General features: G+C 32.9%; 1 protein-coding gene across 5 annotated transcripts in view; it reads left to right on the top strand.

Annotated features, from left to right (window-relative positions):
* Positions 1-18,249, top strand: part of LOC123713401 (potassium/sodium hyperpolarization-activated cyclic nucleotide-gated channel 2) — a 168,929-nt gene that overhangs the window by 44,376 nt on the left and 106,304 nt on the right. The gene's annotated exons all lie outside the window — the stretch shown is intronic.

The following is an 18,249-nucleotide window of genomic DNA, read 5'->3' as shown; positions in this document are numbered from 1 at the left end:
CCCCGAAGAACCACCATAGTGGTACAAATTACCCACTATTTTGTGTCACTATCTCCCTGTCATGTGTTGGCATGTAGCTTCTAAAAAGGTATCAAAAAGGGTACGAGTTCGTAAAAAAAAATATCAAGACCGAACGAAATCAGTTAAATAATTTCACGCTTACACAATTTTTGTGACAACAAAATGTCTATGTATGTCTAGTGGGCTAGCTAGTCTGTGCTAAGAGAATCAAAATGCAAAACATTTGAGTAAATCATAAACGATGATTTATACGAAGAACTTACCATGACAATTGAATTGTTTCTATGAAATAGCTTAGTTTTGCGCGTAACCAGCCCTAAAATTTTTAATACGATTATTTCAAGGCTCCATACACAATTTTGTAAAACACTTTAACTTTTAAAAAAACGGCCATGTCAGATTAGGTTAACTAAGGGCTAAAGTGCCCTATGCATACCGTAAAAGCAAAAAGTAAAAACGTCTAGACATCTTATGTGTAAAATTAACAAGCCAAAAAAAACCAGAGTAAGTTCTAAGCTGAAAAGTTTTGAAAGTGTTTGAAGCCGCAACACTCGACTTCCCTTGGGTAAACATGTAACTTTAAGATAAAAGAATAGCTCTCTCTTTTAGATTAAGAACGTGTACTCGTTTAAATAATATATTAACAACACTTGTTACCCTGTATGTCTATATAGGGTAACAACTGTTGCTATCCTGTTAGGGTAAATATTTCAGAGATTTTCCTTTCAAAACATTAACGAAAATAAAATGTGCCCATTATTATTAGTGAATAAATTAAAATTGAATATAATATTTAATATAAATGCCTTAAAACCTATTTAGGTCTGGTACTCTGATTTCTGTATCTGTTTCATAATAATTTGTAAATCTAATAAAGCAAGGAGGTGATCAGTCTCCTGCGCCTGACACACGCCGTCGTCTTTTTGAGTCTAAGGAAAGCCGGTTTCACTGTTTGTGCGAATGTTAAAAGCGCACATGGAAAGAAAGTCCATTGGTACAGAGCTGTGGTTGAACCCACGACCTCAAAGACGACTCTTCACTACTCAACAAAGCTGAATAAAACCATGTTCAAATATTGTATGTATGAAGTTGTCTTACATGTCTCTATGTGCACGAAGCCTTACAGATTCCTCGGAAAGCAGTAAGTCTTGGAAACAAATGAAAAGCAAATTAATTTTTACACTACCGTTTGACGTCATTCGCAGCTTATACTTTATAATTATTATGCGTATTATCATTTATAAATACGTATTAAAATTTGTATGTTAACAAACCATGTAAAGTATAAGGGTATCGAAAATGTTGAAAAGGATGTTCTAATTCGGGCTAATTAGGTAAAACAAAAACAAACTCTTAATAAAACGGATTAATGAGAGCCACTATGAATTGTATTTCCAGGGCTACATTGGTCGTGATTCGAAAACATTTTTAGGGTTTAATACAATGTACTGTTTTTGTTACAATAAAACTATTTCTGTTCAGTTTCTTTTTTATTTGTTAATAGTTAATTTATCAATGGGTTAAAATTGCAACAGTTTTTCATAATCAAAAACATCTTTGTTTTAATGATTAGAAGAAGGATTTTCTTTTAAGAATAATTATTATAAAAACTTTTTCGTCGTATTTAGACCCTTACGTTTTAGCCCGCTATTTACAATTAAAAAAGTAAATTTTATGTTGTTATTATTAACTTAAAGACTTACTATGTTAACACTAAGAGTGTTCCGTTATAACAAATTCAAAACTGGTTCCTGAAATTAGTAACAACAACAACAACAACAAACACTTTAACTTTACAATATTAGTATACGAGTAGAAAGTGAGCAGTGTTGCCCTAGTGGCTACAGCATGTGACTGTAATCTTTGAGGTCGTAGACTCGATCCCCCTGGCTGCACCAATGGGCTATCTTTCTATGAGCGCATTTAACATTGCCTCGAACGATGAACGAAAACCGGCTTGCCTTAGACCCAAAACGACTACGGCGTGTGCCAGGCAGATGATGCTGATCACCAACTTTTTACACCGCCTATTGGATAGATAAACAGAACATATAGAACAGATACAGAAATCTTAGGCCGAGACCTAAAAACACCTGTTTGAATAAACCATAAGTTTTCTTAAAAAATTGCATAGACTTTAGCCAGTCTTATTATCGATAACTGGCTCTACGACAAAATGAGCTTAATTTAGTAGCGAAGTCCCTCAGCGCACCGATCTTCCCTTTACGGGATATTAAATTTCCTTTTAGATTTTCTTTGATACGGCTAGTTCTATTACATAGTCTATATCAACAGACTGAGAAGTTTCTAGCGTTTTGAAATGAATATGTAATATCATGTAAGCGAGCTGGTTATGTGAAAATTGTTCTGCGATATTTTGTTGTAACTTCAAAGCATTTTATTATAGGAAAAATTTCAAAGAGGAATAAGCAAGACATTTTAAGCGCATTTTAATAATACTTATTTTCTTAAGATTATTTTTGGAAGAATAATAGACTTATGTTGAGGATATATATATATATATATTAATCTTTGGGATGTGCCCAAGGATTAAGATTAATCATTTAAATAATAGCCAAATATATTATTTCGAATGGGTTCCGAGTGTGTTATATATTATCTTAGAAACAGGTGAGTATTAAGAATTGGTTTTGATCAATAAATACATATACGTATATCATGTTTGATGTATGGTTTAATGTCCAAATAATAATTGAATATCCATATATATTATTCTTTACTATTCTTTTCTTATTACGAAGGCACAATACAGTCAAAAAATAGTCTATGGTTAATAATAAAGGAAAAATATTTTCAAATTATTTAACTGTGTCAACGTAAACAATAGTTAACTATAACTCCGTATGTATGCGGTTTTATCATACTCAAAAAATAGTCAAGCGTTTTGAGTAAAAAAAATAATGAATTTAACAAACTGCATACTGCAGTGAGGCGCATTGGCCTTTTTAATGAGGACGTTGAGACCATTACAGTGCAGTATCGATGGCCCTTAGGCTTCCGTCATTATTCTTTTTCGAGAGCCGGAATATGCCTGTATGACTCTTTTGTTTATGCACATTTGGAATATAGTCTGTGAATTTAGTCTGTGTCGATTGGCGGCAATCTTTTGCTTCCAACTTATGCAACGAGCTTTCAAATAGGTCAAAAAGCTTTAATGAAATAATGATGATTAATTTCTGTAGACGTTTAAGTTTACTGAAATTAACAAATCTGCGGCAGCTGTGCTTGGCGATCGTCATTTCTTTGACCTGTAATGGGAATGTTTTCTGACTATTTAAAGACACATCACTTTACAAACAAATCCTAAGTGTACCCTTTGAAAATGTTTATAAATGAGATATCCTAATATTGAGTACTTATAATCTATGATTTTGATGGGACTTTTCATTTAAAAATATAACAAATTATAAGTTGAAATTGTAATCATGAGTTTTTACAACTTCAGCGTGAGTAAATAGACGGCTTTTCATAAGTGGTGACAGTAATGGCCTGGAATTTTTAACAACCAATACATCACATAGCTTTAAATGTCACGAGCTCACTGTATTTAGCAAATAATTTGTTCAAATGTAATCTAAACCAAAATTATATTAGCCTAGAAATTTTATAAAATTATATTTCTAGGTGTTTGGCTTCGTGGGAGTTGAGTTCTCCACCCACGTTCCGCCCACGTAGTTTGGAAATATGTTTACAGGCTAGATATTGTAAAAAATGAAATATTTTAAAATTATTTTATTTTGATATGACACGCTTTTAATAGGGGCTATCTTTTATAGAACAGTGCAAACATGCAGGTTCATCTGATTTCAAGATAGATAGATCAAAAATGAATAATAATATAACCAATGAACGAGCACCCTATACTAGCAAGACACCGGTAAAATATCGGACTAGGATATCATTTTTATCAAGGCATATTCTTTTATTAGGGTTTCATTGATTCCCCTATATTAAGATATTGAAAGTGAACCTGTTGGCTTGTCGCCAAATTGGCCCGCTGCATTCTGTATCAGAGATCGAAATTAACGGAAATATTTTGTTTCGGCGCCTCAAATTAGATTTTTATTTTTCTATTATTTCATTTAATATAGTGAATATCGTTAGCGATGCTGAAGGGCGCGTTATTGGGTGTTATACAGAGAAATAAATGTCACATTACCTGGACAATTTATAGGCCGGCAACGCACTTTCTTCACTATTTTTTATCGATTAGGGTGCAAAAGGGCAGGCTCACGTGATACCGCTGCCTAGGACACTATCAATGCCAGAGGTCTCGCGAGTGCGTTGCCGGCCTATTAAGAATTGATACTCTCTTTTCTTGAAGGACCCTAAGTCGAATTGACTCTTGAGAGGCAATTCCGAGCCTTCTGGTAGTGTGTGTCCACTGGCGGCAGTATGACTTAACATCAGGTGAGACTTCTGCTCGTTTGCCCCCTATTATATTTAAAAAGTCATGGTTTTTTTAGGAGGTTTGACGATAAATCGAGTTTCATGGAGTTTATGAAATGGTGAATTTTAATTATATTTCACTCATAAATGCAAAATATTCATAATGTAAGTTGACTTTTGAATAGATAATATTGAAGAATAGATGCGCTAATCAAAGACCTATTGAGCTTAGATTATTGTCACATTATTTCTGTGTTAATAATGTGTATCATAAGTTTTTAATAATAAAGTTTTATCTTATTTAAAAATAATTTATATAAAAAAACGTGAATATATTGTCATTTTCATTTAGCCATTTTCGCGGAAGTAAAAAATATCGTAGTTAATTTTGCTAACATAACTTTCTGACATCGAAAACGATTGGATCCAATTACGTAAAACTGCCAAAACGAAGCTTAGCATTTGTGTTTTCATTTTAAATTTAATTGTTATTTATAAAAGTATTGCAAAAGAGTTATTTTCACGTTGAAACACAATATCATTTATTTCTTTATTGTTTATAACGTCAACATTAGTCCAATATACAGTTGTAGCGCTACAAAATGGAATGATCATTTCTTCGTGAGCATTGAAATATTTATAGATTTATTTCACTAATAAAGACTTGCTTGACTTTAAGTATCTTTAAGTATGTCTTATACAAAATAAATAAATGAACAATACTAATGAGGCAGACACAGTCAAACATAATATTCATGAAAGAAAAAACACATCGACAACAGTAGAGTAAAATCATTTGTTTCAATTATGTTCTGTTCTTATTCAATATTCTTTCTAAAAAGGTCTTGTGACAATTCAAAAACTAAGTTAAATAATAAGGATAAAATAAACAAAATGTGTTTTACTTTTGTCTAAATTGCAACTTAAAGGAAATTGTGGTTGAGATATTATGCAAGCGGGAATTTGAAGTACGAAGTTGTTCATCTAAAATTGTGCAATATAGCACACTTGGCACTGAAATGTATGAGCGTGGTAGAATAATGACACGGATGGAAAATGCGATCGCTATAAAACCTTGTAAAATCTAAATTATTGCTTTTAGCGGTTAAATATTATGATACTTATGAATATCTAAGAAAAATTTTACTTAAAATTTAAATAAGACTTTGCAAAGTAATTATATTTGCATTCTTAATTATAAGTTAAAAATTACAACCGTTTTCTTGGGTCTGGGCATCAGATTTGTGTATCTGTTTCGTGATCATTTGTCAATCTAATAGGCAAATAGGTGATCTGCCACGTGTGTCTGACCTTCGACTTTAAGGTCTACGGCAAGCCAGTTTACTTACGGTGATTTCCTTTATCGCTCGAGCGAATGTTAAATGTGAACAGAAAGAAAATCCATTGGTGCACAGCCGGGGCTCGAGCCTACGACCTGAGGGATGGCAGTCACACACTGAAGTCGCTTAAGCAGTGTCACGTGTTAGTTTTAGTTAGTACTTAGTTTAAGTTATTATTGCATGAACATTTTAACGCTTTATAGAAAGTTAAGTAAGTGATTTACTAAAGAATATTTGTCTTGCTGACATTTCAAACGCGTAGGCGTAATATACGCAAAATGTATTATCTTACCCTTACGAATAACAATTTGTATTCGCCTACGCTTGGTCTATAAGAAACTAATATCGGCTAAAATAAGTTTGAAGAAGATATATTATGTTGTATCTACAAACTTACTTCATTAATTTAACTTTGACTTTATTAAAAACTATCTTCAGTGGGTAACTCATGTCGGAGCATCGTGTACAGCAAGGACATTTCTGAAGCAGACTATCTGTTTCCACCGGTTTCAGTTCAGCGCCTCTCTTATCACGGTGTACAGTTTTGAGCACAACGAGTCTTTCACCTGATCGGTCCATCCGCTTGTTGAACCGCTACGTGATCTGCATTAGATTATTTTACCTCTTTCGATTCATTCTTTCAAGTTTAATTCGGTAATAGTGTAGTATGTTATTTTTTATGGATCTCAATAAGATTTTTTATAGAATAGGAGGAACTTCAAAGGGGCTGAAGAAATTCAGTTGCAGGTATTAATCCGTACAAACCCTCTGAAGACTCTTTAAAAGTTACATACATGGTGAAGGAAAACCGGAATTATTGAAAAATGAGTACATTCCGTAGACGCGGCACGCGTATTTATCTGAATAACAAATTCATTTACTTGAAAGACAAAAACGCCGTATTTAATATTAATTCACGTTTTCTCGTATTCATTGTTGTAATAATTACCCTCACCACAGAATATATAACGTAAAGTGCCCTCAATGACAACTCGCTAGGGTTGTTACCACCTGCCTTATCGTGTATAAGAGACAACTATAATCTGTGTATTGTATCTATATTATTTGATAGAGGAGCCCCTCTAAGTCAAGTCCAAATGAATATTAGGATTTCAAAATGCGCTTACGCAAGTCGGAAGCCAGACTTGACGCTAGGACTATGGCGCTGGACGCCCTGCTATTCAGAGGGATAAAGGGGACTTCTTTCCTTTCACCTTCGCCTTCGACAGGCATTTTAGCCCTGCCCTCGGGGTTCACCAAGGCATTCAAAGAAACCCAATTTAGACGTAAATCTGACATAGGGTGCCACCAAGACCTATGGATTTTGCAATCCCTAATTGGGCTTCACAAAGTCAGCATAATATTCGGTTGGATATAGAAAGAATGCTCAGCACCCACAGCCTCTAGATGTAGAAATAGAGACATAGAAGAGTTACGGACCTAACTTCTTTTGATAGAACAGCAAAAATAAAAATATAGAACCTCTTGTGAGCTTATTAACAATCTTAAATGATTTTATCTTTGGTTTTTTTAACATATGTGACATACCGTATTATACAGACAGGTGAAGAACGGCATCGGTATATAATAATGATTCAATGCATACCTACAATAATTGTTAATAATGTATTATTATTTGTTTTCGTATATGAAGATTAGTAACAATTAATTATGATAATTATTCCGATCTAGCTAATTCACAAGCATATTCATAAGAAGTTTCTTGCTGTTTTGCTATATTCGTTGAGCATGCGCCAGCTCTGGGGTCACCTCTATGTATCCAACTTAAATTTTTAATAAGCTGCGCACTTGAACCCCATGGCACAAGAGTCTCGACTCCAAAGGGAAAACGATTAATATCCTTCGGTCTGTAAATTACTCAGCATTTGTATTGTAATATAGGTTTATGTACAAATGACAATGTACATAATTTTACGTGCAAGTAAAAGAATTTTAATTTTTTATATTACTGTGACTTATGTGAAATCGTAGCAACCCTAGCTGCTCTGAATGTTACTTTCACGTCTGAATTTCGCATTTTTATTCCGTTTGCTACACGTTTCTGGCCACTAATTAATTGCATTTTAAGCTATTCAATGTTTTGAGTGTGTCTTTTTCTACTGAATTAAAATTTAATAACTGCTAACATGTGGAATGTGCAAAAATATGTGTATTTTGTTTGGGAATACTTTTTAAGAGTTGAAAAGATATAAAAGGAACACTTTATACTAAATGTAATTCATATTACACACAAGGACAAAACAGTGAGTGACATTCATAATAAATTGAATACACATTTGCAACTTGTTTACTGCGTTAAGGAAAGAAAATTCATTAGGTCAACCTGTAATTGATTCAAGGAAAAATTCAAAACAATTTATCGAGTAAAGCTCCTCCTACCCTCTTAGCAATACACGTGAAACTTTGCCCTTTACGAAGGAGGGCTAATCATTATTAAACTAATAAATTAGTTTATCAATTTTCTTAGAAGTGTTGTTAATATTTTAGTTCGTGAACAATGATGACATAAAACTGAACAGAGAAATAGCCAGGTATATTGTTTCATTATAAATTAGATCACTGATATAGCAATCGTTTCCACTCACAATTAACGGTACGCGTTAGAACAAATTGCATCCGACACGTACGGAACAATAGATCAATGAGCCAAGTGAAAAAAAATATAATAACAAATTATATTTCTAACAGATTTCTTAAAAATACAAAGATTTGCCATGAACGGCCTATTCTACTTATAAATATTGGTGTGTATGCGTATGTATCTGTTTATGTGTATGAGAGAGTATGTGCTACTTTTTACTTAACATATCATTATTATTTTGTATGTAATAGGAGGCAAACGTGCAGGGATCGCTCTTCGTTGAATACCGTCAAGCGGAAGGAAGTGGTACTGTGTTGCGCCACCCAGAGAACATTACTCCATGTGGCGCAGAATTTGCGTTTTATAGAGTTGCAAACGGTGGCCAGGAGTGAAGTACCATCTCGCCTTACTGACCAGTGACCACATCAAGCTAATTTTTCCATTCCCTTCCAAATGACCGGGAAACTGAACGTCATTCGATATGTCAACGCCCAGTTATCCGCTGCTAGCTGAGGCTTTAAGATCAGTGTCTTCAAAGCGAGGCGTAGCGATATAGGAAGTTTTATTTTACACTTGCAGACTTTTAGACAGAAAACGCACACACACATACCTTTAACGATTATAAATGTCAGCCTTAGAATATTAATAATCCAACATATTCCTGAATTGAAAATGATATAAGTTAAATATTTACGTCCGCTAACAAAAATACGATATTGAGCTTCACTCATTATCTCAGTACTAAAATATACATTATACATTTACACCTTATTTTCATCGAATTGAAGTACTCTTTCGTTTCGTTCTCTTAAATTGTGTTTACGATGCGATAGAAAGAGACAGAAGTTTAAAGCGAAACTATTCTAATCCGTTAGAATTGGACCAATTTATTTTAATGCATAGTAGTATAATAAATAGCAGAAAAGGCCGAACCTTTGAAAATTCGTTGAAAGTATATTTGTACCCGTTGACTGTATAAGGAAAAACTTTATGGCTTCATTATTATTCCCTGAGGCTTGAAAGTGTACATTGTAATTCCCAAATGCTTTAAGTATATTTTGATGATCAAATACAAGTTATGTAAACTCCCTATGCGAGTTTTTCATGGAAGCATACATATATTATTAACAGTTGTATAATGCATCGCTATAAGGATTAATAAGCGCATACCATAAATTCTTGAATTTAACTCTTGATAGAACTAGAAATATACACGCAGGTTTCGTTTGAAAAGATCGTTTTTTAAAAAAAATACACGGTAAATGCCGTGGACACTTTAGTTGATGCGAATTCAGGATCTATCTTTATTGTATGTCAGTACGATAAATTTTTTAACTTGACTTTTCATACAATTTGAATAGTTTTCGACACGTACTCCAACAATGCATGTTTCTGATTCTGTTTTGTTACAAATACTCAAATACCACAAGTTTTCTATACAATTATTGGTTTCTATGCCATTTTATTATTTTGTTCCTATCGAGTTTGAGTGGATCAAATCGAAACAAGGTGAGATATCATGATGTGATTTAAATCCCGTTCGTATCGATATTTTTTTAATCGATTTTTTAGGCATTTGTAAATTGTATAGAACGCTTTTATCAAAATGTTGTGTCCACCAAGGGGTGATCCTACTTATTTATGAAATAAAAATTATCAATGTCTAAAGCTTTCTGAAGGTTGTAGCGCCACCGATTTATTATAAAAATGTTTTCTATTACTATATTGCATGCTTTTACAAACAAAATGAGGTATATCCCGTTATCATTATAATTAATTTTGTATAGACTTCTTTCACAAATGAACCATCCAACATAAAAAAAACATTATTTCAATCAGAAACTAGTTGTTGTTGAGCGCGTTGAACCAAATCTACAAATGTGAACTTTTACACATTTTAAGAAATTCCTATTAAATTTTTTGTATTGTTATAATTTTTTCTTACATACCTTTATATACTTATTGGACATGGTAGGCTTACACATAACCCACGTTTTCACATAGCCACAAAAGGCTTAATTGTATCGCTGTAACGGATACATAAAACCGTAGTCAATCAGTCTAAATTAAAATTGCCCGGAAAACCCCCCGGATTAAACACTCCTGTCACTGGGTACTTAATTAGACGATTTATGACTGCAACGTAACGAATCAGTGAATGTAGGACAAATAAGGGTCAAAGGGAAGCCATCAATAGAAACAGGTGGATGGAACGCCTTTTAGCATTAAATTCGGAAGGTTAATGCCCCATTTTTTAGTGGTGGAGTATCACGGTATTAATGGAACTCGTCATAAAATAATGGAGATTTTGTAAGATCGATCGATGATTTTGGAGTCGCTTATTGTAAATTGCGAGTTTTGCTATGTCTGATGTCTGTTTAGGTCAGAAAGATTATGTCTAAGATACCTCCTCTTTCTCCTGATTCAGGGAGATTTCATTTCGTTTGTCTTCAAGAGCATTGACTATGAACTTTTTTAGCGAATAGATCACTATTAAAAGAGATGAGTTTAAGTAAAAGAAATAATTTAACTACAGCTTTCGACGGCTTTACAGCCAATCATCATCATACATCAAATAGGCATAATTATTTAATATTACGATTAGAACTTATTGAAATGTTGCTATATAAACGCCATCTGTGTTTGTTTTATTCCAAGATTTATTATTAGTTTTGTAATGTCAATTTTTGACCACTTATTTTTAGTACCTGGGGTTCTTTACCCTGTTACATAAGTAAGGTATTTAGTAATAAAAGAGTCCATTTTAAAATAATTAACTGCGTAAAATAGTTTGTTTTTATATTGAAACAACATTTTTGAGAATTAACATTTTATTCGAAGACCAGATTGTCTAAATTCATTATATATAAAGTTGTACTTAGTAGAAGGGGTTAAATGCATCAAGATTATTGACTTACCGCCTTAAGGGATCTCGCTCTTAGGCAACTTTGTTTTCAATCAAAACGTGATTTTCCTCACGTAAAGCAACTCAAGCGGTGAAACTATGAACTATATAGTAATTTTTAAAACAAAAATATGTTGCAGACAAACACTTTTTAATGACAAACAATCTTATAGAAGACAAGACATGTAAGACCTAGACCTAAAACTGTTTTAACGCCACTGATTTATCTTATTTTTTCATTGAACTATATCAATAATAATAATAGAAAACATATATGTAAAAAGTTCCGTGAATCCAGCCCAACATGGAAGTTTAAGCTTCGTTTGAGGTAATGTTTATACAAATATTACATGTTCGTCTAATGTAGACACACAACCTTTCAGCCATGGCCTAGCACGTTTTACGCATTATATTCACACGAATATTCACACGGACAAGAACGTATTCATACATTGTAGCTCAAAACTGAATACACATATTAATGTGATTAATATATTCAGTCACTTCCACGCTCATTTCATATTACGTTACAGCCTTGGGCGGACACAGTTGGGCTTCAATTTAGTCACGAGTATTAATTATATTGATAGACTGATGTATTTGCATAAAGTCAAGAAATTTTCGTTAAACTATTGTACGCTGACAACGATTACTAGCGCACGAAACGTTGTAAATTTGTTATGCAGTAAATTTGGATTTAATAAATAAAAATGTGTTTATTCATTACAAACAACGCATATAAGTGTAAGAATTGGGAACCCTTTTATGTAAAAAATACTTGTGTCAGGGTTCAGCTCTTCAATACTAAACTTAATAGTTTTTATTTTCCATAAAAAATGTTATTGTTTTAACTGTTTACAAGTATGCACCCATGTGAATGAATGTACACCTTACACTCCTTGTGTAAGGTGTACATGTTAGGTCTCAGGAGCAACTCTGTGTAAGGTGTGTTAAGCCGTTAACCGCTTATTTTGGATTGTAGATTGTGAACGGGTATAAAGCGACATATAGACTATTTTGTAGCCTATTATGGTCTGCATGCATGAAGAAGTTTACTTATATTTGTAGATTTTGTATTTATCTAAACTCGCATATATGTACACTTCAAAATTTGACCTGCACAACATATTTATATAGCTTTTATGTTTTCCTAATTGGTACTGCAAACACAAACCCCGCAACACTAAAAGTACAATTATTTGGTACTCAACTAATTCACGGCAAATACTTCGAGTCTTCGAAACCAATAACCACTATAGTAACCAATGCAAGTACTGCCATTGGTGACTTTGGGGTTTACCTTAACTTAATTTCAACCTAACGTAACGTTGATTCCGTATAACGCTATAAACTTGGATTAATTTTACGCAGACAGTGAATATTACTTATTTGAATGTTGAATGTCTTTGTTACCACGATGCAATACTTGTGAGGTACTCTACAACTTGGCATCTATTGTTGTAAAAATCGGCCGCTTACTCTCTTGACTCTGAAATGTAAAGACCCATTGTTCCACATTGTCTGTGAAATTAAAAAGTGCGCAAAATCAGCCGGCTCTCTTGAGAATACACCTCACCTGCCACTCGACCTTCTGGTGAGTGCATTTTAATTAAGATGCCAAGCAACCGTTTGAAAAATTCTATGAAACTAGATTTTGTGATGAATATAGCTAGTATTCATCAGTCACGAGTGAATTTCCTAAATTTTTATGCAATTCGACAGTTTTCTTTCTTTAATTCGAGTCTTTCGGTTTCGGTTTAAACGAGCACCTCTCATTCTTAAGGTCGGCGTTCGAATCACGACAAGCACTTCCTCAATGATGTAGGCAAACATCGTGAGGAAGCCGACATGTCTCAAACCCAAAAACAGATAACACAGTCAGATACAGAAGGCTGATTACTTACTTGTCTATAAAATAAAAAGGATTGAGAAATGGTCGCATTGAAAACAAATACCCATATAGGATAGCGCCGCTAGATGTTTTTGAAACGTTATAGCTACGAGATTATTATTTAAAAATAGTTTTGGTTTTACAACTTAAACTTTGGTGGTATAACTTAAACTCCATGGATTATCATTATAGACATTTAAAAGTTACAAGAGTCTTGTAAATATATGAGTAAATTTCTTACAGAGCTTTTTGAAGAATTAAGTTTTTAATTATCAGCTTGCCAGTCTTTTGTTCTTTGTTGTTAAAACTGTGACATGCGCTGAAGCCTTTTGTGGCCAAAACGAATATGACGTTATGTGAAACCTTTAATGTTCTTTATATGGTTTAATGTAACCGAACCTAATCTTTATAATGGTTATAGAAATACCTTTATAAGATACAGTGTTATCAGAGAATCTGCGACGGTTTACATCAAAGTACAGCAAGAACAATCACCTATTATAAAGAACGCTATAAATATTTACAATTGTAAACATTAATTTTCGTTGTGTTACGTGTTTACGTAAATAAACAGTGACTGACAGTTTTTTACAATAAAGAATGAACTTAAGATCTTCGAAATCTTTTATTATGTCAATAATTTCGTTTAATTTATAAAAAAATTATACAATATGTTGTTGAAATGTTTTTGTACTAAGAAATCTTCTGACATTGTGAAGCTGGTAGAGTGAATTGTCTTAAGGCTGGAAGTGACGTCTTCAAGCATTGAAAGTGGCCTTTAATTACAGCACAGTGTTTTAAGGCGCCAATTGGCTACATTTAAACGAGAATAGAACATTGGATAATAAAGACATTTAATAAAATATATGTGTGTTAATAGTCATGTTTGTATTTTACAATTTCACTACTATTATTATATACACGTATATATTCGAAAAATTCATACAAGAAAAATTTGCTTGATATTTATAGGGGCTCCTCACCAAGTAGATTCGTAAAGGAACTATGCCTATTATTGCGTAAGGGCAAAGACATAGGTGGCTTAGGAAGGCGTTTGAAATCCCGAATCTGTCTTATTCTTGAGGTCTTTATATTTCGAGTTGTGCACGCTTAAGCGGCTTGCTTAAACTTTTAGACTGAAACCTATCAAGTGTATCTATATTAAATAAAATTTGTTACACAAATACATATATTAAGAAAAAAAACATATTATAGACAACTTTTGTGTCATAGTGTTTTGTATGGCCATTTATAAATATTTTTCGTATACAGGGTACGTCTGAGGAATATATTATATAGCGATATTAATACTGTAATAAGTTTTCCAGAAGCAAAGTCTTTCGCCTTGGAGGCCTACAAGAAAAGAGCGTACCGATTCTTTAAGTGCAGGCAACGCACTCGCGAGCTCACTGCCATTGAGTGTCCATGTCCATATTAACAATAGAAGAGCCACCAGCCCGTTTGCCCCCTGTGCTATAATAAAAAAACAAAATCTATATGTTTGCCGAGTCAGCTAGTAATAGTACATAATAACAGTTTCGCTTCTTATCAATTTAAGACAAGCAGGGTTGCTGCTTAATGTTAAATGGTAACCTCATGTCTTAAATTGTTAAATGGTAATCTCCCAAATTATATGCACTGTTTGTACGTAATGGTGAAACCGAATAGGGAGCACGTTTCGGCTTTAGTCCGAGACCGGTAACTTAAACTTAAATAATATTTCTATTAAGAGTACAACAAAATGTAATAGTATAGAGAAATTAGTGTCTAAGTGTGAGTTTGAACCCAGAGGTCGTGGGTTTGTAAAAATAACCAATACTAAACCTGTGGTTGAAGGCGCTAATTGATTTAAAAATCGTTATAATAATAATAAAGCCCATTTATTTCCAACAACCTTAACATAACATAACATTACATTTTTATCTTATAACTATTCATCTGTTATTGGAACCCCGTGTAGGGTAAAGGCCTCCTCTATGTTTCTTTTTTTTTGGGTTCATTTATTAAATACAAACCGCCATTCTTTGTTTTTTTCATCTGGTAATAGCAAGGTCCATTTACGGTTTTTTCTTTAAGTTTATAGTCAGTTTATAATGCTTCTTTTGTGTTTTTTCTTGACGAGAAAGCCTACCGCGTACAAGCCTGGCGTTTCTCCTTTATAACATAGGATAGAATTATCATGTTCTTCAAAACGCATTCCTTGGTATACCAATTATACCTATTTCTATTTTTTTGTAGTGAGTGTATTAATTCTATGTGTCTTATCTCTGAGCCTAATGATCTGACATTAAATGTACCAATTCTTAGAGTTTCATTTTTAAGAGACAATAACCCTCTAGATAAAATAAAAAATCGTAATATTCATCCCCTTTCTAGGAGTTTAACCCAATCGTTGTTGACATCCTCAGGTCTCGGACTGCACGATTTGGATCATTGTTTTTATAACAGCAAACTCATTGCCCCCTTCCGTCTTCCCTGAATAGTTTAATATGGGTTCACTTAAGCGGTGGTTAAATATACATCTCCGTGCCATGTTACTTCTATCCGGTTCTGTAATAAAAAAATACTCTTATAATATTCACTGATAGCGATGTAAAAAGACGTTGTATTTCTAAATATTTTTTCTCATGGGTTAGTTAGCTATACACAAAACCTTTTTTTCCTTTTAGATTTCAACGCATACGTTATAAACAAAAGTTGATCTGGGTTTGTTTTCCAGCAAGAAATTCAGTACCATACAGTGCTTATCACTTCCTCGTTACGAAAAATGATCAAAGATACATTCGAGAATGTTACTGCATTGTCTTAGTATGAACGGTACTTAATAACATTTCAGCCAATTTAGAGCTTCATCAACAAGCAATAAGGAAGAATCTTATAAAGTTAACCACTTCTTTATTAACAATTTTCAATCAGTATTTTATCTTTTTCTTAATTATAGATGATAATATATGAATCGACAATTAATATCTGCAGCCAATACTGAAACTAGACTAGATTAAAAATATAGGTCACAAAACTTTCCTTCACATAATTTCTTTAATATACAATGTAAGCCAAGGTGAAATTGAAATTTGGGTTGCATCGGTGCCAAGTTTCAGTCCCAAATAACAAGTTTAAGTGGTAGAAAAATATCCATGTCGGTACGAAACACAAGTCTTTTGCCAAAATAAATAATAGATTGCTATGGATCGCTGCACTTCACCTATTTTAGGCTATTGCATCAAATGGCCTTGAAATATATAATCTTTTCTAATAGATTTCTTTTTAAATTTTGCCACATATTTAACTTTCCTCTTAATTTGTGATATGGGTTGTTCGCCATAATATCTATATATATAAAAAGGAATCCCTATTTCCCTTGGTCATGGCTTGAACGGCTGGACCGATTTTGTAAATTCTTTTTTTGTTGTGTTTGTTATTGTCAGGAGAAGGTTCCTATGAAAGAAAAAATTAAGAAAATTGCGTGGAAAATTAGAAAATTTAAGAATACTTAACCACCATATTAAGTATTTTTATTACGATAACAATTTTTTTATAGTGTAGCGGTTTTACAATTAAAACTTTTTTCATGTAACCTTATGGCGTTTGACATAACATTGACAGAATGCGTGCTGCAAATATCGTCAAAGAGGATGTCAGAAAAATTAATATCGTTTAAAACAAATGTTTCGACCGGAGTTATTATATTGAAGAAATACATATAAAATAATTACAGTCGCTAATTGCTTGTGGCATTAATCTTAAAAATCCATGTTTTTCATATGGCCAGTTATGTGTCACCATTACGAATGTGGGAATAACAACAAAACTATTTATATACGCGCCAGAAAAACAAACAAATAACGTTGTATATCATAAAGCATTATTAGTTAATTATACCAATTCGAAATCAATATTCATAGTTAAGACAGGACAACGTCTGTCGGGTCCGCTAGTTTATATATAGAAACAAAAATAAATCGCAAAATATGTTGCTAAGAGCAAACCTCGAAGACGGCTTGACCAATTCGAGTATTTTCTATCTATTCTTTGAACTCTATTGAAGGCTACTTAGATTTTTATTCCGGAAATAAACAGTCTCTGTGGGGGTTAACACGTATGTATTTTGTTATGTAGCTAGTAATAAGGCGGGCTAAGTAAAAAACATTATATTAAAGCGTAACGAAATTTTGCCCCAGTGTTAAATAAAACAAATGAGCATTTTTATAAAAAATATATATTTCTAAAGAAATAACAAGTCTGCAACTATTGTAATATCTTAAATAAATCTTAACATTAACTTAAACAAATGAAGTTGGGCCCCAGGTGGCCATTTGGGCTATTCTACCAAACCTTTTTTTGTTGTTTAATTTTCACCCCATAAATACATTACCATAAAGATAGTACAACTTATTTCAGGGCGTTTCCCAAAAATACACAAATTCCAAAATTATAACAATTTTTAACATAGAACGTGAAATCCACGCCCGTCACCGTTCTCACATATATTTATACTTTCCCAACGTATAAAACAGTTGAAAAGATAATAAAATAATATTTCATTTCTTAAATTGAGTTTACTATGGCTAGGTTACGTGGTGGTCAGGCTTCGATTAGTATTCTACATGTTTAAAGCCTGGAAGGTTGTGACTATTCCTGTCAATTACAATATTATAAAAAAATATCAACATTATAGTATTGAGTTGGTATACCCGCATCAAACAGATACTAACCGTTGTCACCATTTTTTAAACAGTCAAGAGAAGTATATACGAAGAAGGCAAGAGATATATAAGAAATATTACAGATAAAAATGCTCTCTTAAAAATTTTGTTTTGAAGCCTGAATTCAAAAGTATTTGAGTCAAAGCATAGTCATTCTTTCAAAAAGGTAAACCTTTTTGCTAAATATCACCGCACTATTAAAGCACTAAAATGGTTCTTGTATAAAACGGTAATGTAACAATGAAAACGGTTATTAGTAACAAACGTGTTACAATATATTGTCTTGTTTAATTAGTAACCATTGTAACGGTTATTCGTGTTATATGAGCTCAAATAAGTAGAATTCTTATTTTTTATACAGACCCCAAACATCC

This window comes from Pieris brassicae, chromosome 8 (genome assembly GCF_905147105.1).
Source record: "Pieris brassicae chromosome 8, ilPieBrab1.1, whole genome shotgun sequence".
In the NCBI taxonomy this organism is placed as follows: Eukaryota; Metazoa; Arthropoda; class Insecta; order Lepidoptera; family Pieridae; genus Pieris; species Pieris brassicae.
This window is presented reverse-complemented; position numbering and strand designations above follow the sequence as displayed.